This window comes from Bufo bufo, chromosome 3 (genome assembly GCF_905171765.1).
Source record: "Bufo bufo chromosome 3, aBufBuf1.1, whole genome shotgun sequence".
Classification (NCBI taxonomy): domain Eukaryota; kingdom Metazoa; phylum Chordata; class Amphibia; order Anura; family Bufonidae; genus Bufo; species Bufo bufo.
The window spans coordinates 137685866-137713343 of record NC_053391.1 but is presented as its reverse complement, the minus strand read 5'-3'; the positions used below and the strand labels follow the sequence as shown (position 1 = coordinate 137713343).

Here is a 27478-nt window from a genome sequence, read left to right as displayed (position 1 = left end):
AAAAAGTTTATTCACCTATGGTGTAGCGACGTTTCGGCTCCACAATTGAGCCTTTCTCAAGTGAGAAAGACTCAATTGTGCAGCCGAAACGTCGCTACACCATGGGTGAATAAACTTTTTGTATTTCATTTTATCCTGTGTTGGAGTGCTGCTCTTTTTTGTACTATATATATATATATATATATATATATATATATATATATATATACACAGTTGCAAGAAAAAGTATGTGAACCCTTTGGAATGATATGGATATCTGCACAAATCTGATCTTCGTCTAAGTCACAACAATAGACAATCACAGTCTGCTTAAACTAATAACACACAAAGAATTAAATGTTACCATGTTTTTATTGAATACACCATTATTATTATTATTATTTATTATTAAAGCGCCATTCATTCCATAGCGCTGTACATATGAGAGGAGGTATACATACATAATGCAGACAATTGCACTAATCATAAAGAAGACAAGTTACAAACTGGTACAGAAGGAGAGAGGGCTCTGCCCGTGAGGGCTTACAATCTACATGGTATGGGAGAAGGACACAGTAGGTGCGGGTGAAGTTGGTCATGGCGGTATAGAGGCAGCAGGGTCAATGGTTGTAGGCTTGTCTGAAGAGGTGGGTTTTCAGGTTTCTTTTGAATGATTCCACTGTAGGTGAGAGTCTGATATGCTCGGGTAGCGAGTTCGAAAGTATGGAGGATGCACGGGAGAAATCTTGGAGTCGATTGTGGGGAGAGGCGATAAGAGGAGAGAAGAGAAGGAGGTCTTGTGAGGATCGAAGAGTGCGTGTGGGGATGTATCGGGAAAGTAGCTCAGAGATGTAGGGAGGGGACAGGTTATGGACGGCCTTGTATGTATTTGTTAGTACTTTGAAGTGAATTCGCTGGGCAATGAGGAGCCAGTGAAGGGATTGGCAGAGGGGAGAGGCAGAGGAGTAATAGAGTGAGAGGTGGATTAGTCGTGCAGCAGAGTTGAGGATAGATTGGAGGGGTGCGAGAGTGCTAGATGGAAGCCACAGAGGTGAGTGTTGCAGTAGTCTAGGCGGGAGATGATGAGGGCATGTACAAGCATTTTCACAGATTCAAAGTTAAGGAAAGCACGGATGCGGGAGATGTTTTTGAGGTTGGAGGCGGCAGGTGGTGGAAAGGGCTTGGATGTGTGGTCGGAAGGAAAGGGCAGAATCCAAGGTCACTCCAAGGCAGCGGACTTGGTTGACCGGGGAGAGTGTGCAGCCATTGATTGTGATAGATGTGTTGGGGGGGGGGGGGGGTGAGCAAGATGGGGGAAAGATTATGAATTCTGTTTTATCCATGTTAAGTTTTAGAAAGCGAAAGCCGAAGAAGGATGATATAGCAGATAGACATTGTGGGATTCTTGATAGGTGGTGATGTCTGCACCAGAGAGGTAGATTTGTGTGTCATCAGCATAGGAGTGATACTGAAAGCCATGGGACTCTATGAGCTGTCCCAGGCCGTAAGTGTAGATAGAGAAGAGCAGGGGTCCTAGGACAGAGCCTTGTGGGACACCAACAGAGAGGGAATGAGACGAGGAGGTGGTGCAGGAGTGGGAGACGTTAATGTCCGGTCTGTGAGGTATGATGTGATCCAGGAGAGGGCCAGGTCAGTGATGCTAAGAGATGAGAGAGTTTGCAACAGAAGGGAGTGGTCAACAGTGCCGAAGGCAGAGGAAAGGTGAAGGAGGACAGAGTATTGTTTCTTGGTTTTGGCTGTTAGTAGGTCATTGGTAACTTTGGTAAGAGCCGTCTCAGTCGAGTGGTGGGGTCGGAAGCCAGATTGTAGGCGGTCAAAGAGGGAGCAGGAGAAGAGGTGAGAGGACAGTTCAGAATGGACATGTTGTCCAAGTAGCATTGAGGCCTACGGAAGAAGTGATATGGGGCGATAACTGGACAAAGAAGATGGGTCAAGTGAAGGCTTTTTGAGGATGGGTGTATTGGTAGCATGTTTAAAAGCAGAGGGGAAGACACCAGAGGTTAGTGATAGGTTGAAGAGATGAGTTAGGGCTTGGATAAACACTGTGGTGAGGTTAGGGATGAGGTGGGATGGGATTGGGTCAAGTGCACAGGTGGTCAGATGAGATCTGGAGAGTAGAGTGGAAAGTTTTTCTTCTGTAATGGTGGAGAAGCAGATTTTGGGAGAAGAGGACCGAGCAGTTGTGTAGAGGGTCTGGGGGGATTGTGTAGTGAAGCTTTCTCTGATGTTAACTATCTTTTGTTTGAAATATTTGGCAAAGTCCTCAGCTGAGAAGAGAGGAGAGGATGGGGGCGCTGGGGGATGGAGAAGGGAGTTAAAAGTGTTAAAAAGTTGTTTAGGGCTGTGGGACAGGGAAGATATGAGAGATGAGAAGAAGGCCTGTTTTGCAACAGCGAGTGAGGATTTGAATATCAGGAGGGATTGCTTGTATGCGGTGAAATGATCTTTAGAATGGGATTTCTTCCATCGCCGCTCAGCAGGCCTGGAAGCTTGTCTGAGTTTTTTGGTCAGGTTGGTGTGCCAGGGTTGTCTGTTAATTTTTCGGGTTTTGTTGTGTGTGAGGGGGGCAACAGTGTCCAGAGCTGTAGTTATTGTGGTGTTATATAGCGTGGTATCAGCATCTGGGTCTTGGAGGGAACAGATGGTAGAGAGTGGGAGAAGAGAGTCAGAAAGCAAGCAAAATTCCTGCGGGGGTGTGCTAGTGTGTGGACCGGGGGAGCAGCAGAAGAGACTAATGAAGAGAAGGTGAGTAGGTTGTGGTCGGATAGGGGGAGAGGCGAAGCAGATCCAGAGTGTGACCATCTCTGTGGGTGGGAGTAGAAGACCACTGTGATAGGCCGAAGGAGGAAGAGAGTGATAGGAGTTTAGAGGTGGCGGAGTGGCAGATGTCAATAGGGATGTTGAAGTCACCCATGATGATAGTGGGGATGTCGGCAGAAAGAAAGTGTAGTAGCCAGGTGTTAAAGTGGTCAAGAAAGATGGTGGCTGGGCCTGGGGTGCGGTAAATGACGGCTACTTGAAGGTTGGAGGGAGAGTAGATTCGAACAGAGTTTACTTCAAATGAGGTGAGCGTAATTGAGGGTGGCAGTGGAGTTGGGCTGTAGGAGCAGGTGTCTGATAGGAGAAAACCAACTCCTCCACCATGTTTGCAGCCGGGGCGGGGGCTGTGAGTGAATTGAAATCCACTATAAGAGAGTGCAGCAGGGGAGGAGGTGTCAAAGGGTGTCAGCGATGTTTCTGTGAGTCCCAGAAAGGAAAGATTTTGAGAGATGAAAAGTTCATGAATTTAGGACAGTTTGTTACAGACAGAGCGTGCATTGCATAATGCTCCTGCAAGAGGAACCAGAGGAGCAGAAATTTGTAGAAGGAGATTTGTAGTGGGACATGGGGGTGACAGTGGGGATTTGCTTAGGGGGGCCTGGATTTGGAGAGATATCACCAGTAATAAGGAGAAGCAGAAAAAGTGTTAATAGGTGAGAATAGGAGAGGGCATGAGGTATCTGTAGGTATCTGTGTGTGTTTGGGAAGGAACTGTTTTATGTAGGATGGAGGGAGAGATGAATAGTTCCCTGCTGGGTGAATGGATGTGGGGGTATTTCAGGAGGTTATGGAAAACTGGGAAGAGTAAGATGAAAAATGTAAACATTGTTTGCATTAACTATGTCTGTAATTACCTGTGGTCCCCTTCTGGTCCAATTATGGTATAATTCAGGATGTGCACTTAAGAGTTGAACTGTTTCAGTTCAGCAATATTCTTAGGATGTCTGGTGTGAATCGCTTTCTTGAGGTCATGCCACAGCATCTCAATCGGGTTGAGGTCAGGACTCAAGAAGGCGTACTTTCTTCTGTTTAAGCCATTCAGTTGTTAATTTACTTCTATGCTTTGGGTAGTTGTCCTGTCGCAACACCCATCTTTTGTTAAGCTTCACCTGGTAGACAGATGGCATTACGTTCTTCTTCAAAATGTCTTGATAAACTTGGGAATTCATTTTTCCTTCGATGATGGCAATCCGTCCAGGCCCTGACAAGGCAAAGCAGCCCCAAACCATGATGCCCCCACCACCATACTTCACAGTTGGGATGAGGTTTTGATGTTGGTGTGCTGTGCCTCTTTTTCTCCACACATAGTATTGTGTGTTTCTTCCAAACAACTCAACTTTGACAGCAGTGGCATCCTCTGTGGTATCCTCCCATGAAATCCATTCTTGTTTAGTGTTTTACGTATCGTAGATTCGCTAACAGGGATGTTAGCATATGCCAGAGACTTTTGTAAGTCTTTAGCTGACACTATAGGATTCTTCTTCACCTCATTGAGCAGTCTGCGCTGTGCTCTTGCAGTCATCTTTACAGGACGGCCACTCCTAGGGAGAGTAGCAGCAGTGCTGAACTTTCTCCATTTATAGACAATTTGTCTTACTGTGGACTGATGAACAGCAAGGCTTTTGGAGATACTTTTATAACCCTTTCCAGCTTTATGCAAGTCAACAATTCTTAATCGTATGTCTTCTGAGAGCTCTTTTGTGCGAGGCATCATTCACATGAGGCAATGCTCCTTGTGAAAAGCAAACCCAGAACTGGTGTGTGTTTTTTATAGGGCAGGGCAGCTGTAACCAACACCTCCAATCTCATCTCATTGATTGGACTCCAGTTGGCTGACACCTCACTCCAATTAGCTCTTGGAGATGTCATTAGTCTAGGGGTTCACATTAGGAATCGACCGATATTGATTTTTTAGGGCCGATACCGATAATTTGTGAACTTTCAGGCCGATAGCCGATAATTTATACCGATATTCTGGGAATTTTCATTTTTGAGAAAAAAAAAAATTCCTACACAAATCTGCTGAAAATTAATGTTTATTGTTAATGTGTATTTTTTTGTTTATTGTTAATGTGTATTTTTTTTTTAGTCTTTTTCATTTATACTTAATATTTTTGTGGTTTTTTTTTACTAACTTTTAGCCCCCTTAGGGACTAAAACCCTTGTCCTATTCCCCCTTATAGATCTCTATCAGGGTGAATAGGAGCTCACACTGTCCCTGCTGCTCTGTGCTTTGTGCACACAGCAGCATGGAGCTGAACATAGCAGCCAGGGCTTCAATAGCGTCCTGGCTGCCATGGTAACCGATCGGAGCCCCAGGCTTACACAGCTGGGGCTCCGATCGGAGGAGCAGGGGAGAGGGGATCCTGTGGCCATTGCCACCAATGAGTAATACTGGGGGGGGGGGGGGCGCACTGCGCCACCAATGTTTTTACTATTGGCCGGGATTGGGGTGGGGGGCGCACTGCGCCACCAATGATTAATACTGGGGGGCTTGGGGGGGGGGGCGCACTGCGCCACCAATGAAGATAAGTCTCTCAATCATTCATATACAGGAGGCGGGAGCTGGCTGCAGAATCACATAGCCGGCTCCCGACCTCTATGAGCGGTAGCATGCGATCCGCGGCACCTGGGGAGTTAACTACCGCGGATCGCAGCTACCGCTCATAGAGGCCGGGAGCCGGCTGTGTGATTCTGCAGTCAGCTCCCGCCTCCTGTATATGAATGAATGAAAGGCTTATCTTCATTGGTGGCGCAGCGGCCACAGCCCCTCCCCTCTTCTGTTATTGGTGGCAGCAGCAGCACAGGGGGAGGAGACACTGCTTCCTTCTCCCCTGTGCTGCGGAGGGAACACAGAACGCGCTGAGAGCAGCGCGTTCTGTGTTCCCAATACGTTATCGGTATATCGGCAAAATAGATACCGATAACGTTCAAAATCCTCAATATCGGCCGATAATATCGGCCAAACCGATAATCGGTCGATCCCTAGTTCACATACTTTTTCCACCAGCACTGTGAATGTTTACATGGTGTGTTCAATAAAAACATGGTAACATTTAATTCTTTGTGTGTTATTAGTTTAAGCAGACTGTGATTGTCTGTTGTTGTGACTTAGATGAAGATCAGATCACATTTTATGGCCAATTTGTGCAGAAATCCATATCATTCCAAAGGGTTCACATACTTTTTTTTGCAAATGTGTGTATATATATTAGATATATGTGTGTGTATTTATTACCCAACAGTTTTTTTTTTGTCTGTGGGTTTTAGCGATTATCATTGTTTTTCAGTCCCCAGGCTGTCAAATCATTCTGTCTAGTGCCTTATTGATTTGTCCTGTTTTGTGCTACCAGAAATGTTACAGCTATAAATGGTTGTGCATGGACTGAACAGATATCATTTGTTTACTGATTATTTAAAGAGGTTCTGTGACCTCTTTTTCTTCTGTGGAAAATCAGGAAGATCCTCTAGACATCACTAAGGGGCTATTTTTGTATGAGACTGGAAAGTTTTCTGCTGCCAGTGCAAACAATCTCTGTAGCAGTCCTTGACAAAGGCTGTATTTCTCATGTGCAGCGTTTTACCAAGCACAGATTTTCTTTTTTAACCACGTTACCAGCTAATGTGCTACAAATCAAATAGAACTTAAAACAGCTTGGGAGCCCTGAAAGTGTAATATGCATAGCAGAGAATGCTTGAAGAGGATGTACAAACTGCATACCTTATCAAATTGATCTCTTAGACCTGGTACGGCTGGTGTTTTTTGAGGTTACAGTAGGTGTTTGTGATATTGTGCTTTTAGCACGACAGCGTCGCGCTGATACTCGGCGACATGGTGCCGAGATCTCGCACTCACTGGAATAGTGACAGCACATCCCAGCAAGCGCGTCATAGAAGCGACGGGAGATCCGACTTGGATTCCCGCCAATTCTACACGTGTGCGGCGTTTGTTATGAATCCTGAGGGGGAAGTCCCCGCCGGATTTTAAATAAAAATCCGGCATGGGTCCCCCCCTCAGGAGCATACCGGGCCCTTAGGTCTGTTATGGGTTGTAAGGAGAGCCCCCCCTACGCCGAAAAAAACGGCGTAGGGGGTCCCCCTACAATCCATACCAGACCCGTATCCAAAGCACGCTACCCGGCAAGCCAGGAAGGGAGTGGGGACGAGCGAGCGCCCCCCCCCCCCCTCCTGAGCCATACCAGGCTGCATGCCCTCAACATGGGGGGGTTGGGTGCTCTGGGGCAGGGGGCGCACTGCGGCCCCCCCACCTCAGAGCACCCTGTCCCCATGTTGATGAGGACAGGGCCCCTTCCCGACAACCCTGGCCGTTGGTTGTCGGGGTATGCGGGCGGGAGGCTTATCGGAATCTGGGAGCCCCCTTTAATAAGGGGGCCCCCAGATACCGGCCCCCCACCCTAAGTGAATGAGTATGGGGTACATCGTACCCCTACCCATTCACCTGCAAGAAAAGTGGTAAAAACACAAATAAACCACACAGTGTATTAAAATATTTTATTTTTCTGCTCCGGAGGCCGCCCCCTTTCTTCTTTATTAGCTCTTTTACCAGGGGGGGCTCTTCTTCTTCCGCTATCCCGACGGGTCTTCTCCGCTATCCGGGGGGTCTTCTCAACTCTCCGGGGTTCTCCTTCTGTCTTCGCCGCTCTCCGTTGTTGACTCGGCGCACCCCGGTTCTTCGTCTCGCGAGATCTCGGATTTTAAAAAAAAATTTAGCGAGACGAAGAACCGGGGTGCGCCGAGTCAACAACGGAGAGCGGCGAAGACAGAAGGAGAACCCCGGAGAGTTGAGAAGACCCCCCGGATAGCGGAGAAGACCCGTCGGGATAGCGGAAGAAGAAGAGCCCCCCCTGGTAAAAGAGCTAATAAAGAAGACAGGGGGCGGCCTCCGGAGCAGAAAAATAAAATATTTTAATACACTGTGTGGTTTATTTGTGTTTTTACCACTTTTCTTGCAGGTGAATGGGTAGGGGTACGATGTACCCCATACTCATTCACTTAGGGTGGGGGGCCGGTATCTGGGGGCCCCCTTATTAAAGGGGGCTCCCAGATTCCGATAAGCCTCCCGCCCGCATACCCCGACAACCAACGGCCAGGGTTGTCGGGAAGGGGCCCTGTCCTCATCAACATGGGGACAGGGTGCTCTGAGGTGGGGGGGCCGCAGTGCGCCCCCTGCCCCAGAGCACCCAACCCCCCCATGTTGAGGGCATGCAGCCTGGTACGGCTCAGGAGGGGGGGGGGGCGCTCGCTCGTCCCCACTCCCTTCCTGGCTGGCCGGGTAGCGTGCTTTGGATACGGGTCTGGTATGGATTGTAGGGGGACCCCCTACGCCGTTTTTTTCGGCGTAGGGGGGGCTCTCCTTACAACCCATAACAGACCTAAGGGCCCGGTATGCTCCTGAGGGGGGGACCCATGCCGGATTTTTATTTAAAATCCGGCGGGGACTTCCCCCTCAGGATTCATAACAAACGCCGCACACGTGTAGAATTGGCGGGAATCCAAGTCGGATCTCCCGTCGCTTCTATGACGGCTCTGTCTCCATCGCGGCAAGCCAGCTCGGCGCTGGCTCCCGCGATGGGGCTCGTAGGTGCTCAATCTCGCCGAGAAAGAGAGCGAGATTGACACAAAATCGGGTTCACCTACTGTACATGCACACGTTCAGGATTCATGTGCGGAGAATCCGCACTGAAATCCGCAGTTGTTCGCAGGCAAATCTGTGTGGTCAATCCACATCAATTGGTGCAGATTTTCTGCATGCAGATTTTACTAAGGGTAATGAAGGTCAGGAAAAATAAAATAAATTTACATACTGCGGATTTTAAAATCTGCATCGCAGGTCACAAATCCGCACGGAAAAAATCAGCATCGAGTGCATTGAGAATTTCAAATTCTCATAGAATACAGTGTACATGACCTACGGTGCAGATTTTACGCGTGGAAAATCCACACACAATCCTGATCATGTGCATTTAGCCTGAAAGTCCATGACAGAATGACTGTATAATCATTCATGAAGGTTTTCAAGCCGGATATAAAAATTAGTATTTTATGAGTTCAACTAGAGGGTAAGAGGCCTCATGAGTTCAAGTGTATTTATGAGATAAACTCCATCTCTGCCCCTGCAGCTTGCACTGAGCAGTGTGATGTTTCAGCAGAGAAGGTACACTGACACGGACTTGTCAGTTAGGCTAGGTGTGTGGTCATTGAGTTGAGCTCATGAATGCTCTGAATTCATGTGCTCTCTCAGTATTTAGTAATAAAATATGAAAAAAGGATTATTCAGCCTTTCCAACATGGATTTTCCAAATAAGTACACCAGGCTCATCAGGTCCTCGAGATCTGTTAAATAATGTTTGCAGTGTGAAATCTGGTGACAGATCCTCTTTAAGGTTTCCAATCTCCCTTATATAATAATAATCTCTCTTATAAAGCTATGTATCTAATCGTCTCTGTTTAAATGTTAATTCAGATAGTAAAATATAGTGTAATATAACTTAAAGATAGTGAAGCTGTCATGCACACTGAAAAGTTGATGAGCAGGAAAATGGTCAGCCCTTTTTTGATGCTTTGGGACCAGAAGTGACAACAATCTGTTGTACTGAGGCAGGCTCCACAGACCTTTGTTCTTGTGCCCCAGAAAAATCAGTTCCTGGAAGTTATGCTATATATGTAATAATCACAGGGCCCAGAAGTCCCCATGTAACATCATTGTCCAATCATGCACTCAATATTGTTTGTATTTTTCTCTCTAAACTGGTCAGTAATTCTGTGCTGATTAATTTCTGTCCGTAAACACCACTAGAGGGAGCTTAGGAGCGTACTGCATACTGTTATACCTTGAACTGAACATTGTGCTGTAATCTACTATATGCTGGATAGTGGTGGCTACATATATATTTTAACACTATGTTTGTTCAGTGGATTTTTGATTCCTGTATCAGACAAACAAAGATCCAATCACTAAAAGCTATATTGAGACATTTATCAACACAGAACGTGGTATCTAAAAAGGACATGGTTTTAAAAGTGGAAATTAATTTTAAGATCCCTTCTAAAAGTTTCCCATTGTTGCTTTGATGCCAAAAATTTTTATTCCCCTGCAATCTTTTTTGACTCTACATTCAGCTATGGTAAAGTCTTATTTTGTGTACTATTCATTTCGCCATTCCTTCTTTTACAGATTTTCCAAATGATTTGCACTTTTGTTGTGGAACAGTTTCTAGTGCAACTCAGGAAATCCACAATTGCACCGAAGCATCTGAGGATCTATGTAAAACAAGAAATCCATCAACATGAAGCAATTACCATCCAAAGTCAAATTGTATAAAGTGTACATCAGCTAATAAACATGTTTGATTTGCAAATAGTTTGGGTTCTTGATTAAAATGAGTACATTTGTCATATCAGCAGTTTTTTTTATTATATAAGTTTATAAACCATTCTGAATTTTCTATATTTCTGTAGTGATGAGCGGCGGGGGTCATATTCGAATTTCGCAATATTTCGCAAATATTTTGTAGAATATTCGCGAATTCGAATATTCGTTATATTCTACGATTTTTTTACTCGAAAAATCGACAAGGTAATGCAAATTTTCGTAATGCATATTTTTATCGCAAATTTTTCAATTGCCGAGTAAAAACATGATTCCTCCCTAATTCTTGCTTGTGGGCCAACGAGTCATAGCACTATATCGAATATATTCGTTTTTTTCAAATATTCGTAATATTCTAAAACAAGAATATATAGCGAATATTCGAAAAAAAAATGAATATAGAGCAATTGAGCTATTATAGTGCTATAATTTTTTTTTCAATAGTTGACATTTTTTTCCAATCGAATATTCAGATGAGAAAAAAATTACAACTATTAGACGAAGATTATAGCACTATATTAGCTAAATTGCTCTATATTAGTTTTTTTTCGAATATTCACTATATTGCTATATATTCTTGTTTTAGAATATTACGAATATTCGAAAAAACAAATATATTCGATATATATTGCTATATATTTGTTTTTTAGTATATTCATAATTTTTCCCATTTAAAGTCATGATTCCTCCCTGCTTCTTGCTTTTGGGCCAATTACACAAGCAAGAAAGCGGGGAGGAATCATTGTTTTTACTCGGCAATTGAAAAATTTGCATGAAAAAAAATTTGCAATAAAAAAAATCTCGAATATTCGAAATTACGAATTTATATCACTATATTCTAAATATTCACGAATTTTCAAAGTACCTATATTCGCAATAAAAATTCGCTATTCGAATATTCGTGATCAACACTATATTTATGCATACATTTGACCTAAAACTACATCAGATTTTCACACAAGTATTAAAAGATCAAGATAAACAAATCAAACCAGTGAGTGAAAAATATTACACTTGGCCATTTACTGTATTTATTGAGGAAAATGATCCAATATCAGATGTCTGACTGGCTAAGGGTACTTTCACACTAGCGTTTTTCTTTTCCGGTATTGAGTTCCATCCTAGGGGCTCAATTACGGAAAAGAACAGATCAGTTTTATCCTAATGCATTCTGAATGGAGAGCAATCCGTTCAGGATGTCTTCAGTTCAGTCACTGTACGGTTTTTAGACGGAGAAAATACCGCAGAATGCGGAACATTGAAATGCATTAATGCCGTATCCGGCCCTAAGTGTTCCGGAATAAAGGATCCGGTTTTGCAGTCTGCGCATGCTCAGACCTTTATAAGTGTGAAAAAGATAAATACTGGATCCGTTTTTCCGGATGACAACCAGAGACGGATCCGGTATTGCAATATATTTGTGAGACGGATCTGGCAGGCAATTCTGTCGCCGCTAGTGTGATAGTACCCTAAAGAATGTGAACCTTTATGATTGGCAGATAGTTTGAAGGTGAAATCAAGAGTCATGTGTTTGACAATAGGATGACAATCGGGTGTGAGTGACCTGTTTTATTTACCCCTTCAGGACCCTGCCATTTTTCACCTTAAAGAGGACCTTTCACTAGAATAAAAAATCTAAACTAACTATACAGACATGGAGAGCGGTGCCCAGGGATCCCCCTGCACTTACTATTATCCCTGGGCGCCGCTCCGTTCGCCCGGTATAGGCTCTGGTATCTTCATATGTTAGGCTCCACCCAGTGGAACCTGCCGGCGTCTCCTCCCATGCTGTAGCGCTGGCCAATCGCTGCGCTCAGCTCATAGCCTGAGAGAAAAAAAAAACTCTCAGGTTATGAGCTGAGCGTTGCGATTGGCCAGCGCTACAGCCTGCGAGAAGGAGACCCCGTCAAGTTCCACTGGGTGGAGCCTAACATATGAAGATACCGGAGCCTATACCGGGAGAACGGAGCGGCGCCCAGGTATAATAGTAAGTGCAGGGAGATCCCTCGGCGCCGCTCTACATGTCTGTATAGTTAGTTTCGATTTTTTATTCTAGTGAAAGGTCCTCTTTAAGGACAAGGCCATTTTTTGCAAATCTGACGTGTCACTTTATGTGGTGATAACTTAAAAACGCTTTTACTTATCCAAGTCATTCTGAGATTGTTTTCTCGTCACATATTGTACTTCATGACAGTACTAAATTTGAGTAAAAATATTTCATTTTTATTTATAAAAAACATACTAAATTTACCAAAAATTTGGAAAAAAATTGGAATTTTCTATATTTAGATTTTTCTGCTTTTAAAACAGATAGTGATACCTCCTAAAATAGTTATTACTTTACATTTCCCATATGTCTACTTCATGTTTGGATTATTTTGTAAATGACATTTTCTTTTTTTGGGACGTTAGAAGGCTTAGTTTAGAAGCAAATCTTAAAATGTTTATGAACATTTCCAAAAACCCAATTTTTAAGGACCAGTTCAGGTCTGAAATTATTTTATAGGGCTTACATAATAGAAACCACCCATACCAAATATGACAACTTTTTTGGTTGTTTGTTTCAGTTTTACATAATAAAGCATTTAAAAAAATATATATTTTTTTAATGTCTCCATATTCTGAAAGCCATAGTTTATTTTTAATTTTTTGGGCGACTGTCTTATGTAGGGTCTCATTTTTTGCAGGATGAGATGACTTGATTGGCACTATTTTAGGGTGCGTATGACTTTTTGCTCGCTTGGTATTACACTTTTTGTGATGTAAGGTGACAAAAAATGGCTTTTTTTACACAGTTTTATTTTTAATTTTTTTACGGTGTTCATGTGATATTTCTATACAGCAGGTTCTTACAGATGCGGCGATACCTAATATGTATACTTTATTTTTTATTTATTTAAGTTTTACACAATAACAGCATTTTTTAAAGAGGACCTTTCACCAGAATAAAACCTCTAAACTGACTATACAGACGTGTAGAGCGGCGCCCAGAGATCCCCCTGCACTTACTGTTATCCCCGGGCGCTGCTCCGTTCTCCCGGTATAGCCTCCGGTATCTTCATAGTTAGGCTCCACCCAGGGGAACCTGACCGCGTCTCTTTCTCCTATGCTGTAGCGCTGGCCAATCACAGCGCTCAGCTCATAGCCTGAGAGGTTTTTTTTTCTCAGGCTATGAGCTGAGCGCTGCGATTGGTCAGCGCTACAGCATAGGAGAGAGAGACGACGGCAGGTTCCCCTGGGTGGAGCCTAACTATGAAGATACCGGGAGCTATACCGGGCGAACGGAGCGGCGCCCGGGGATAACAGTAAGTGCAGGGGGCTCCCTGGGCACCGCTCTACACGTCTGTATAGTCAGTTTAGAGGTTTTATTCTGGTGAAAGGTCCTCTTTAAACAAAAAAAATCATGTTTTAGTGTCTCCATATTCTGAGAGCAATAGTTTTTTGTTTTTTTTCCCGATTTTTTTATGTAGGGGCTCATTTTTTGCGGGAAGAGGTGACTGTTTTATTGGTACTATTTCGGGGGGCATACACCTTTTTGATCGCTTGGTGTGGCACTTTTTGTGATGTAAGGTAACAAAAAAATTTTTTTGTTTTAGCACAGTTTTTATTTTATTTTTTCTACGCCGTTCAGGTGAGGTGGTGGATCATGTGATATTTTTGGAGAGCCGTTCGTTACGAACGCGACAATACCCAATATGTCTGGTGTTTTTTTCTATTTTATTTTACAAATGTATGTGTTTTATTGTGGGAATTTTTTTTTTTTTACGTGAAACTTTCTTTTTCTTTTTATTTTATTATTATTTTTTTACTTTTTATTTTTCTCCCACTCTGGGACTTTAACTGCTGGGGTCTGATCCCCTCAGCAATGCATTAGAATACAACCTGTATTGTAATGCATTGGCTGTCAGCTTTTATGCTGTCAGCCTGCCTGTGAGACCCAGCCTAAGGGCTGGATCTCACAGGCTTCCGCAGAAGGCAAGCCCCGATGCCTATGGAAGGCATCGGGCCTGCCTTCTCTGCTATCGGGTCCCCGCCACTGCAGCGCAGGGACCCGATGGGGAAGCGGAGGGCACCCATACCCTCTGCATGCCTCGGCATACAAGGGGTTAACACACTGGCATCTGTGTTTTACATTACGGCGCTGGTCCTTAAGTCACGTCCACCAGCTCCATACATGTACGGCGAGGGACCTTAAGGGATTAAAGAAAAGTGATCTATCAGTCTGATCTTCACAACATGTTTGTGGAAGTGTCTCATGGACCACAGAAGAGTGTACATCAGGCTGGAAAAGGTTACAAAACATCTCTAAAGCACAATTCTTTCCCCAGTCTCACAGGTCCGCTGCCTAGGGATAACATTTTGATTCTGCCCTCTCTTTCAAGCCACATATCCAAACACTTACCTCCACCTGCCACTTTCAACTCAAGAGCTTCTCTTGTATTTGCTCCTTCTTCATCCCTTGGTTAACTTAAATGCGAGTACATGCCTGGTCAACTACCGCATAGACTACTGCAACATCCTACTTTGTGGCCTCCCATCTAGCACTCTTGCACCTTCCAGCCTATCCTCAACTCTGCTGCCCGGTTAATCCACCTCTTTTCTCATCTGCCACACCCCTCTGTCAATTCCTTCACTGGCTCCCCATTGCCCAGCAAATTTAGTTTAAAATACTTACAACTATATTTAAGGATAGATTCTCACACGTAATCTCCGATCCTCACAGGACCTCCATCTTTGTCTGTTCTTCACACAATCGTCTACAAGATTTCTCATGTGCCTCTCCCGTACTCTGGAACTCGCTACCCCAGCACATCAGACTCTCTCCCCAACATCCAAACTTTCAAAAGCAACCTGAAAACCCACCTCTTCGTGAGAGCCTACCACCTACAATGAGCATGCTGCCACTAGGGTGAGAGAATCGCGCTTCGGATCCAAGATCCGAAGTCAATTTTTTCCACAACTTAATTTTAATGCTGTATGGAGACCCGTCCCTGTAAAGCATTAAAATGTATGCGCTGTGCGGAGGCAAAATTTGTTAAGAACTTCAGGTTTCAATCCAGGCCCCTCACACACATTCAGTACCGAATTCGAATTGCTGTTTTAAAATGTTTTTAAAGTTGTTTTAACGAAGCCTGAAGTTCTTCACCGAAGTCTTGCGAGACTTCAGACTTAGCCAATTCTGCCTCCACACAGCACATACATTTTAATGCTGTACGGAGATAGTTCTCTGTACAGCATTAAAAAGAAGTTGGGGAACTAATCGACTTTGGATCTTAGATCCAAAGTGCAATTCGCTCACCCCTATATGCCACCATATGAACAGATGAGCAGCTTTTACCCACACCTTCTGTGTTCTTCCCCTTCCCTTGTACATTGTAAGCTTTCTCAGGCAGGGTCCTCTCCCCCTCTGTAGCAGTCTGTTTCGAAGTTCAGGCACATAGTATTTGTTTTGCTTTATATTATGTATGTATACCCCTCTTAGATGTACAGGGCCATGGAATGAATGGCGCTTTCAAATAAATAATAATAGAGTTGAGACCCCACCGATCCACAGTCAGACAGATCGTGTACAAATGGTGGAAATTCAAGACTTTTATTACCTTCCTCAGGAGTGGCCAACCAACTAACATCACGCCAAGGGCAAGGTGTGTATTAGTTTGCGAGGTAAACGCTAAGCATCTAAAGGCTTCATGAATCCACCATCAGGAGGACACCAAACAACAATGGTGCGCATGGCAACAATGTTTTGTGGATGGACGAGACCAAAATAGAACTTTTTGGTTTAAATGTGAAGCATTATGTTTGGCAGGGGCGTCATTAGGTCAAAACATTCGGGGCTGGAGCCCCGGATGTTTTGTCCAGTGCCACGAATGCAGGGCGGCCCGCGGCGCCGCCTCCTAGCTAATTTATTCACTTCACTTGCCTCTGTGTAATCTCGCACAGGCACACTGGCAGAGGCATCGTCGAGCGAAGTGCGCATGCGCCGTCTTCCAGCGCACCTCGTTCGACAATGCCTCTGCCAGTGCGCCTGTGCGAGAATACACAGAGGCAAGTGAAGTGAATAAATTAGCTAGGAGGTGGCGCGGGGAGTGGGATCTGTGGATGACACTTCAGGGGATCTGTGGATGACCTGTATGGGGGATCTGTGGATGACCTGTATGGGGGATCTGTGGATGACCTGTATGGGGGATCTGTGGATGACCTGTATGGGGGATCTGTGGATGGCACTGTTATGGATGATCTGTGAGGTTGCCCAGACAGCTAGGCCCTTCACTGTAGTTATTAACCCCATTCAGCAGTCTCCCATTCACTGAAGGGGGGACTGCGGAACGGAGTTAATAACTACTGTGAAGCCCCCCCCTTGGGGTGGTGAGGGCGTGGCTTCACGTGGGCTCGTGCCCCGGATCTCTTTAGACTCTAGCCACGCCCCTGATGTTTGGAGAAACGAAAACCCTGCATTCCAGCATAAAACCTGATATGTGAAACACTTTGGTGGTAGTGTTATGGTTTGGAACAGTTTTGCTGCACCTGGGCCAGGATGGCTTGCCATTATTGATGGAACAATGGAATTTTAAATTATATCAATAAATTCTAAAAGAAAAAGTCAGGTCTAGGGATAAGCAAATCGAGCTTTGGATCTAAGATCCAAAGTCGATTCGCTTAAAACCTTGTTTTGATGCTGAACGGAGATGCGGTGATAACGAATTCCCCCCCTGGAGCTTATACATTTTAAAGGGGTTATCCGATCCCTGAAATGCCCCCCCATATGCCCGTGCCCCTCACACACAATGTACTTAGCTCGCTTCCCTAACCCGCGTCACTTTTGAAGCCCGCAGAGCCGCCGCTGCATCCCCCTGTTGCACGGATGAAACATCCAGGGTCAAGGGGGGGGCAGCCAATGGCAGTCGGTGACGGGGACGAGCCTGTACATTGTGTGTGAGTGGCCTGGGTATATGGGTGGGGGGCATTTTAGGGGTCGGATAACCCCTTTAAAATTTATGGGCTCCAGGACGGAAATTTGTTATCACCGAAGTCTCGTAGAACTTTGGTGAATAACTTTAGGATTTGATTTTTCAATTCGAAAACCATTTTTAAACTTGGTTCTGAAGTCAGCTTGGGTACTGAGGTACTATCCGGTTCCGAAGCCGATTTTGGATTCCTGTTTTAAAATGGCTTTCAAATGAAAAAATTGAATGCCAACTCATTACAACTCGCTGGAGCCCATACATTTGAATACTGTAGAGAGATAAATCTCAGTACAGTATTCAAACGAAGTTCTGACCAAAGCTCGCTTCGCTCATCACTAGTCAGGACACCTGTCCTTCAGCTGAATCTCAGGAGAATGTTGTTCAAGCAGCAAGACAATAAACCTAAACACACAAGTCATTCTACCAAAGAAGAACAAAGTTAAAGTTTTGGAATTGCCAAGAATCATAAAGCAAGGGCTTACATAAGTTTTTAATGACAATTTTGTGCTCTTTTGCATTTTTTGTGGCCAGCTCCAGATGTTAGCAGAAAGTCTATGGAAAATATGAAATGCAGGACACAAGTGTTTTTTAGCTACTGGTGATTTTGTAAATTAGGTGGCTTTTTTGGGTCTCTCACTTTTTGGTTTGGTTTTGTTTTTTTGCATGCAGCATGTTAAAGCATTTGACATTTCTATTGATGTTTTGACATCTCTGTCGGGCATTCAAACACCAGAAAAAAAAAAAAACATGGCTCACACAGTTGTTTAGAAAAAAAAAGGTTGCTAAGAAAACAACATAAAACCAAATGCTGCATGGAATTTTAGAAACCCTAATATTTATTTTTCCTACTAAATCAACTTCTGGCTTTAGCTCAAAAACTGCATACAAATGCCTAAAAAGCTGCACATCAATCTGCATCAAAACTACATGATTGTTTTCAACCTAAAATGTCATCCACTATGCTGGTACGGTAATATGCTGTAGATCATCAGTTACGGAAATATCCACCATGTGCAGCATATTCGCAGTGCGTGAACATACCCTATAGCTTCACAGACTGCTACCTGCCCTAGGAGTTTATATTCATTGTAATTGAATGGCACCTATTAACTAATAAACAACTGTGTGAATCAAGTTTTTTATGGTGTTTTTTCCCTGAAGATCTAAAAAATTAACATGTTTTTTAAAAAAAAAAGCCATAGGAAAAAAAAACAAAATTTATAAAAAATACCAGTAAAAAAAAACGCTTGTCTGTTCTGTTTCATATACACTTTCTTTTTTTTTCACAAAAATATTTTATTGTTAAAATGGCATTAATTAAATTACAACAGCTGCTTTGTGGACGCAGCCACATATGGTGAAATACATATACATCAAACCATTAAAGAGTGGGCGCAGCCACTAATGAGTTAAGATACGCCAAAATTAAACAGACAACTTGTCCTACGGCACCCGCTTGGATGCTGCCAACGTAGAACGGAGAAATTTAAGATAAGGTAACACTGGGGAAGAAAAATCAAGACACATAATGACAAACCAAGGAAAAGGGAAGAAAAGAAAAGAAGGAAGAAAAGGAGAGAAGTGGATGGTCAACTAATTAGCTTCATTAGAAAACCGGATCCATGTAGAAAAACCTTTCTATGTTCAGAAAAGAAGGGTTAAGTTAACTAGGCATAGGGAATTTTGCAAGCCAAGGAGACCAATAGAAATGAAAATAACGTAACCTGTCGGTCCGCTGAGCCCACAGATGTTCGAATATAGCATGGGTGGAAATTTTTTCTATAAGGTCCTTCATGGAAGGGATTGAGGATGATTTCCATTTTTTAGCAATTAAGAGTTTAGCTGCTAGTAATATATGGCAAATCAGTAATCTTAATTGTCTTGGAATCAGGTCGAGATCCAATGAGAGGAGTGCCATAGCCGGGGAAAGAGAAATTTTGTGACCAGTCACCTCTCTCATCACGTCTCCAACTTCTGTCCAGAAGGGCTGGAGTGTAACACATTCCCAGAAGATATGTAATAGATTACCTGGAGATTTCTGACAGCGCCAACACACATTTTCAACATTGGGCTAGAATCTACTCAGTTTTGTGGGAGTAAAATACCACCGAGTGAGTAGTTTGTGATAGCATTCTAATAAGTTACAGCATTTTGTAGCGTGGTGTGTGGTTTTGATCGCTGCTAACCATTTAGATTTTGAATATGAGATCCGTAAATCTCTCTCCCAGTTCAAGAAGTGTGCTTTTTTAGACAAGTGTACATCTCCTATCACGGTTTTGTAAATTGTGTTTGTGGGAATCTGTGAAACCCCTTGCGTGCACAACAAATAGTTAAGAAGGACAACTGGAAGCATTACAACCCTGTTGGGCCACTTCGATAGAAAGTGAGCAATCCTAGAATAATTATACTGGTAAGAGTCTGGTAACTTAAAGGAGACCTGTAGGTCTGAAAACGACTTCATAACATCGTTATCGTAAAAGTCATTTAGTATCTGTATCCCCGCTTACCACCAGCCACTCACCGAGAAATCCACTATATAGTATTGCAGAATCTCAATGGGAACCTGAACAATTCTTTTTGGAGATGTCTGGTCAATACGTTGTAATAATAATTTCCACGTCTGTATGGATGATTTCAGAGTCTGTGCAGTGGGAAGCGGAAAGCTAGGATCTATAGCATGCAATAAAAGCAGAGAATAAAGTGGAATCCCTTTATTGAGGTCTACTTCTATCTGTTGCCAGCTAGGGGTCTGTTTTTGGCTACACCAATATCTCAGTTGTTTGAAGACAAAGGAGTCATAGTAACCCTGAAGGTTCGGAACTCCTAATCCTCCGTGGGATCTATCGCTGTAGAGTATAGAGGCCGCTATTCTGTGAGGGCCTTTTTTCCAGATAAATGAAAGCATTTGAGACTTAAATTTTGCTATAACTGCGGAGGGTATTGGGATGGGTAGAGTACGAAATAGGTATATAATCCTTGGAAGCACCATCATTTTATATATTACTATTCGCCCTAACCAGGATAGGTCCAATTTAGAGTAACAATCTATATCAGTTTGGAGGGAGTTATATAAAACATCAAAGTTACTTTTGATTAACCGTGTGAGAGGGAAGCAAATTTGTACGCCTAAATATGTGATTGAGTCTACTGCCCATTGAAAGGGAAATTCACTCTCCAATGCCCTTTTTAAAGATGGGGAAACCTTAACAGCTAGGATTTGGGATTTTGATTCGTTTATTTTATAGTAGGATACTTCTCCGAATTCCCTGATTATCTGCAATGTAGCCCTCAGTGAAGGCAAGGGGTCAGTTACGGTCAGAATGACGTCGTCAGCAAAGAGTCCTATCTTATGTTGTCTATTACCTGCTGAAATGCCACGAATCGAATCTGACATCCGTACCATTTCTGCTAAAGGTTCCATTACCATTAAGAAAAGGAAAGGGGAGAGAGGGCAACCTTGACGGGTACCGTTGGTAATTAAAAAAGGGGAGGAGAGGGAACCATTAGCCAGTACTCTAGCTGATGGGGTGGAATATAATGCTTGGATCGCATTTTTAATAGGGCCCCGGAAGCCGAATTTATCCAAAACCGCTGACGCAAAACCCCAATGTATACGGTCGAACGCCTTCTCTGCATCTAAAGTTAGAAGCAGAGAAGGCGTCTTCAACCCCCCAGCCTTTTGCAGCAGACCCAATATCCGACGGGTACCGTCCGGTGCCTCCCTACCCTTTGTGAAGCCCACCTGATCAGTACGTATTAACAAAGGCAATATTTTCAAAAGCCTATGGGCAATCAGTTTTGCATAGATCTTTACGTCACAATTGAGGAGAGAAATCGGGCAGAAGTTTGCAGGGGAGTCGGTCGGTTTACCCGGCTTCGGTATGGTAACTATCGTAGCCTACAACATTTCCGAAGGGAATTGTTCTCCAACTAACACCTTATTAAAAAGTTGCACAAGATGAGGTTGTAACAGGGGTGAAAACAATTGATAGTATTCATTGGAATACCCATCAGGGCCAGGTGATTTATTTGGTTTAAGAGATCTGATTGTAGCCTCAATTTCTGAAGCCAAAACTGGGGAGTTTAACTCATCAACCTGCTCTCTATTTAAAGAGGGAAGATGAACTTTTTGAAGAAAGGAGTTAATTTTCTCCAAGGATGGTTGATAAGTAGATGGATCTTTATTAAGGTTGTATAACTTAGAGTAAAAATGGCTAAAAGCTTCTGATATCTCATTTGGATGAGTAATTCTAGAAGTTTTGTCAGGTGCAATTAAGTAGGGGATATTTATCTTTTGAGAAATTAGTTTTATTTTCCTCGCCAATAACTTACTCGGTTTATTGTAGAATTGATAGTATGAAAGCCGCATATATGTTAATTGGCGATCGTAATCCATTTGTAGGGTGGAGTGAATTTCAAAACTTAGGGACATTAAATTCTTGTGGAGAGTTAAGGAAGGATCTGATCTGACCTGCTCTTCTAGCCTAGCTTCTTCATCCAGAAGGGCTGACAGCTTAGCCTCACGGGCTCTCTTGAAGTGTGAGCTCTGTTTTATCAATTCCCCTCTAATGGTGGCTTTGTGGGCCTGCCAAAGAGTAAAAGTGTTAATGTTTTTAGTATCATTGAAAGAGAAATAGTCTGCTATGGCGGATTCTGTAAGTGGTTTATACTTGGGGTGCCGCAGGAGGAAGGTGTTATTCCTCCAGGATTTTTGAGTATTAACAGGCAGAATTTGGGTGATTGAGCACGATATTGGTGCATGATCAGACCATGATGTGATCCCAACAGAAGATTTAGATATCCTGGATAATAGTGGTCTATCAGAGACAAACAGATCAATTCGGGAGAACGATCTGTGCCTTGCAGAATAAAAGCTAAATTCTTTAGAATTTGCGCTTAAACATCGAAATGTGTCATATAGCTGATTATCTCTCAACCAACGCCCCAGGGTTGGAGCTTTTAGCCTGGCCGGATTTGATGAGTCCAGAATACCATCTGGCACTATGTTTAAGTCCCCACAGATCATTAGATAACCCTTTTGTATAGTGCGTGTCTTCCTCAGGATTTTGTTTAAAAACCTTATAGGGGATTTTATTGGGGGCGTATACATTAACCAGGGTAATTGCAACCGAACCCACTAGACCCACCAGAACAATGTATCTTCCCCCCTGTCACGGAACCATGAACCAGACGTACAACAAGAGCTAAGTGAAAATAAGAAGGCTTTATTGAAAATAAAGCTGTAAAGCAAAAGTCCAAACGGATGGTGAAACCGAGCAGAGTCTTTGCGAAGCCAGAGGTCAGGAACCAGAAGGGTAGTCAGACGAAGCTAGGATCAGGAACCAGAAGCAGCAGCAGTCTTAGAAGCATGTGAACACAAGAGGACCAAGCAAGGAACTGAAGCCACAGACCTCCTATATATATGAGCTAGGCATCCAGCTCCTCCCAGGGGAAGGAGGAGCCGCAGGGTGGAAGGCTACAAGAAACCCAGAAACCTAAGATGGCCGCCAGCACATGTCAAACGAAGGAGAGCAGCAAGCAGGTAGAACCATGACAGTACCTCCCCCTCAAGGGCCCCTCCTCCGCGGAGCACAAAACGGTTTCTGAGGGAAGCGTGCGTGGAAGGCTCGGAGCAAGGCAGGAGCATGGACATCTGCGGAGGGAACCCAGGAACGCTCCTCTGGACCATAACCACGCCAATGGACCAAAAACTGCAACCGACCGCGGACCAGGCGTGAGTCCAGGATATTGCTCACCTCATATTCCTCACGATTGCCCACTTGGACCGGACGAGGCCGAGGAACCGAGGAAGTGAAACGATTACACACCAGTGGCTTCAACAGGGAGACATGAAACACGTTGGAGATCCGCATGCCAGGAGGAAGCGCAAGGGCATAGGCTACCGGGTTTACCCTGCGAAGCACTCGGAAGGGACCAACAAAGCGAGGCGCCAGCTTGGGAGTGGGCACTCGAAGGTTGAGGTTGCGGGTGGACAACCATACACGGTCTCCGACCTGGTAGGAAGGAGCAGGCGCTCGTCTGCGATCAGCCTGGAGTCTCTGGCGCTGCGCAGAGACCTCAAGGGACTTCTGGATCTGTACCCAAGAAGCACGTAGGACGGAAAGGTGATCCTCCACAGCCGGAATATCCTGGGGAGAGAATACCTCCGGTAACACGGCAGGTTGGAACCCATAATTGGCCATGAAGGGAGACGTCCCAGAGGAAGAGTTCACTGCCGTGTTCCTGGCAAACTCAGCCCAAGGCAGGAGGTCAACCCAATTGTCTTGGTGATCGGAGACATAGCAACGAAGGAATTGCTCCAAGGCCTGATTGGATCGTTCTGCGGCCCCATTGGACTGAGGGTGGTAGGCCGAGGAGAAGGAGAGATGAATCCCCAACTGGGAGCAAAAGGCGCGCCAGAACCTGGACACAAACTGACTCCCCCGATCCGACACAATCTCCTTAGGCAAACCGTGCAACCGGAAGACCTCCCTGGCAAAAATCGTGGCCAACTCTTGTGCAGAGGGTAACTTCTTGAGAGGAACACAGTGGCACATTTTGGAAAACCGATCCACAATCATGAGAATGACCGTATGGCCTCGGGATGCAGGGAGGTCCACAATGAAATCCATCCCCAGGTGTGACCATGGGCGCTCCCCGGTGGCTATGGGTTGCAGAAGGCCCAACGGAAGGTGCCGAGGGGACTTACTCTGGGCACAAACGGAGCATGCCGCTACATATGCGGCGATGTCGGAACGTAGGGAAGGCCACCAGAACAGACGTGAAACAGCCCAGGACAGCTGATTCTTTCCAGGATGCCCCGCGGTCTTGGAGTTATGGTAGGTTCGCAACAACCGAGTGCGCAACTCCTCAGGCACAAAACATCTGCCGTTGGGTCTCCCAGAGGGAGCACCAGATTGAGCCGCCAAAATCTGCTCACCCAGGGGAGAGGTCAGGCTGGTGCGAATGGCGGCCAGGATCTGATTCGGAGGTATGACCGAAGTCGGAATCGACTCCTCCCTGGACAGCTCGGAGTACTGCCGTGATAAGGCATCCGCCCTGATGTTCTTGGAACCGGGTAGGTAGGAGACGACGTAATTAAAACGTGACAAGAACAGAGCCCATCTGGCCTGACGTGGTGTCAATCTCTTGGCCTCAGAAAGGTAGGTCAGATTCTTGTGGTCCGTCAGGATGAGAACCGGAACCACCGAACCCTCGAGCAAGTGCCTCCATTCTTTAAGGGCCTGCACGATGGCCAATAACTCCCTGTCACCAATCTGATAGTTGCACTCCGCGGAAGACAGTTTCCGGGAGTAAAACCCACAAGGAAGCAGAGGACCCTCTGGTGTTCTACGCTGAGACAGAAGGGCGCCTACTCCCGTCTCAGACGCGTCCACCTCGAGGACAAAGGGCAACCCAGGGTTGGGATGCGACAGAATCGGAGCCGACACAAAGGCGGACTTTAGGACCTCAAAAGCTCGGATGGCCTCGAGCGGCCAGACCTGGGAATTACTGCCCTTCCTGGTCAGATCCGTGAGAGGCTTGGCCAGCATGGAAAAGTCCCTGATGAACTTCCGATAATAATTGGCGAAGCCCAAAAAGCGCTGCAGGGAACGAAGACCACTGGGCTGGGGCCACTGTAAGACAGCCGAAACCTTCTCAGGATCCATGGAGAACCCCTCAGCGGAAATGATGTAACCTAAGAAGGTTACCTGGGATCGGTGAAATTCGCATTTCTCAAGCTTACCGAACAGCTTGTTCTCTCGTAACCGTTGCAACACTCGTCTGACATCCAGAATGTGGGCCTCCATGGATTCAGAATATACCAAGATGTCATCCAAATAGACTACCACACACTGCTGCAACAGGTCACGGAAAACATCGTTGATGAATTCCTGAAAGACTGCGGGCGCATTGCACAACCCAAAGGGCATAACCAAGGATTCGTAATGACCGGTCCTGGTGTTAAACGCGGTCTTCCACTCATCGCCCGCCTTGATCCTTACCAGGTTATATGCCGCCCTCAGGTCGAGTTTGGTAAAGACCGTGGCCCCTTTAAGGCGATCGAACAGCTCGGAAATCAAGGGTATCGGGTAAGCGTTCTTGATCGTGATGCGATTGAGACCCCTGTAATCGATGCAAGGCCTCAACTCACCGCCCTTCTTTTTCACAAAGAAAAATCCAGCCCCTGCCGGGGACGAAGATTTGCGAATGTGTCCGCGTGAAAGCGCCTCCCTCACGTACTCCTCCATGGCCTCATTCTCCGCTACCGACAGTGGATAGACTTTGCCACGAGGAGGAACGGCACCAGATTGTAACTCTATGGCACAATCGTATGGGCGGTGCGGAGGTAGGGCAACCGCGCGCACCTTATCGAATACATCCCGGTACTCCTCGTATTCAGGAGGCAACAGAGAGTCCGAGGAAGTACACAGCAACTTGACAGACCCATGGATGCAACTAGCCCCACACTGCGGTGACCACGAGAGGATCTCGACCGATCTCCAATCGAAAGTCGGATTATGCTTCTGGAGCCAGGGGTACCCCAAGACCACCGAGTAGTGTGGAGACGAAATAACCTGGAGGCAGACCGACTCTCTGTGAACGGCACCAATGGCTATCCCCACTGGAAGGGTCTCATGAGTCACGTGTGGCGGCAGAAGGGGTCTGCCGTCTATCGCCTCAAGAGCCAGTGGGGAACCTCGAGCCTGCAGAGGAATGGAATTGGCGGCAGCGAACACACTATCAATGAACAAACCACCAGCACCAGAGTCCACCAACGCCTGGGTCGTCACCGAGCCCCCGACCCAGGAGAGGACAACAGTGATCAGTGGTTTGTCAACACGGGAAACCGGGGACGAGGAGACTCCACCCAAGATCTGCCCCCGACAGGATCTCAGGGTACGAGCGTTTCCCGGACGGTTCGGACATGCCAACCGAAAATGCCCACCGAGACCACAGTACATGCATCGGCCCTCGCGTCTCCGGAGTGCCCTCTCCCCCTCGGACAGGCGAGCAAACCCCAGCTGCATGGGTTCACCCCCAGACAAGTCATCCCCAGGAGGCGTGGGAGGAGAGGGAGGCACGGGTGGGACAGCAAACGTAGGCACCAATCTGTTAGAAGACCTCCGCAGGTTCTCCTTAAAGGAAGGTCTCTCCCTGAGTCTGGTGTCAATCAAAATCAGGAAAGAAATAAGAGACTCGAGCTCAACTGGTAGGTCCTTAGCTGCAACCTCATCCTTCAAGGCATCCGAGAGACCATGAGAGAAAGCAGCGACCAGAGCCTCATTATTCCAGCCCACCTCTGCTGCCAGGGTACGAAACTCAATGGCGTATTCAGCTACGGATCGTGAACCCTGTCTGATGGACATAAGGAGCTTCGCAGCAGAGGCAGCACGAGCCGGCACATCGAATACCTTCCGAAGAGAAGCAACAAAACCGGAAAACTCGGCAACCACCGGATTGTTGTTCTCCCATAAAGGGCTGGCCCAGGCCAAGGCCTTGTCCGAGAGCAGCGAGATCAAGAAGCCCACCTTTGATCTCTCAGTAGGAAAGGCATGTGGCAGCAACTCGAAATAAATGCCCACCTGGTTAAGGAAACCTCGGCACTGAGTTGGCTCTCCCCCAAAGCGCTGTGGAAGAGGGGCAGAACCGGTCATACCCCGAAACACCGCAGGCGCAACAACAGGTGTCGGGGTAGACTCTGGCGCAACAACCGGAGCGGCAGTAGGAGCGAGCCCAGGAGCGACAACCGACCCATCGGCAACGGGAGCGAAATGAGCCGTGCGTTCAAGCAGGGTTTGCAACGCCACAGCGAACCGACCCAACAGGTGATCCTGCTGATCAAGTCTGGCAACCAGCGTGGGTAGCGAGGATGGCCCTGTACCGTCAGAATTCATGGCTTGGTCCTAATGTCACGGAACCATGAACCAGACGTACAACAAGAGCTAAGTGAAAATAAGAAGGCTTTATTGAAAATAAAGCTGTAAAGCAAAAGTCCAAACGGATGGTGAAACCGAGCAGAGTCTTTGCGAAGCCAGAGGTCAGGAACCAGAAGGGTAGTCAGACGAAGCCAGGATCAGGAACCAGAAGCAGCAGCAGTCTTAGAAGCATGTGAACACAAGAGGACCAAGCAAGGAACTGAAGCCACAGACCTCCTATATATATGAGCTAGGCATCCAGCTCCTCCCAGGGGAAGGAGGAGCCGCAGGGTGGAAGGCTACAAGAAACCCAGAAACCTAAGATGGCCGCCAGCACATGTCAAACGAAGGAGAGCAGCAAGCAGGTAGAACCATGACAC

General features: G+C 45.6%; 1 protein-coding gene across 1 annotated transcript in view; it reads left to right on the top strand.

The window, feature by feature from the left end:
• Positions 1-10201, top strand: part of APOO (apolipoprotein O) — a 153032-nt gene extending 142831 nt beyond the window's left edge. The window contains exon 9 of the mRNA XM_040423651.1: positions 10016-10201. The gene's annotated coding sequence lies outside the window, so the exon portion shown is untranslated. The remainder of the gene's footprint in view (positions 1-10015) is intronic.
• Positions 10202-27478: the final 17277 nt, after the last annotated feature.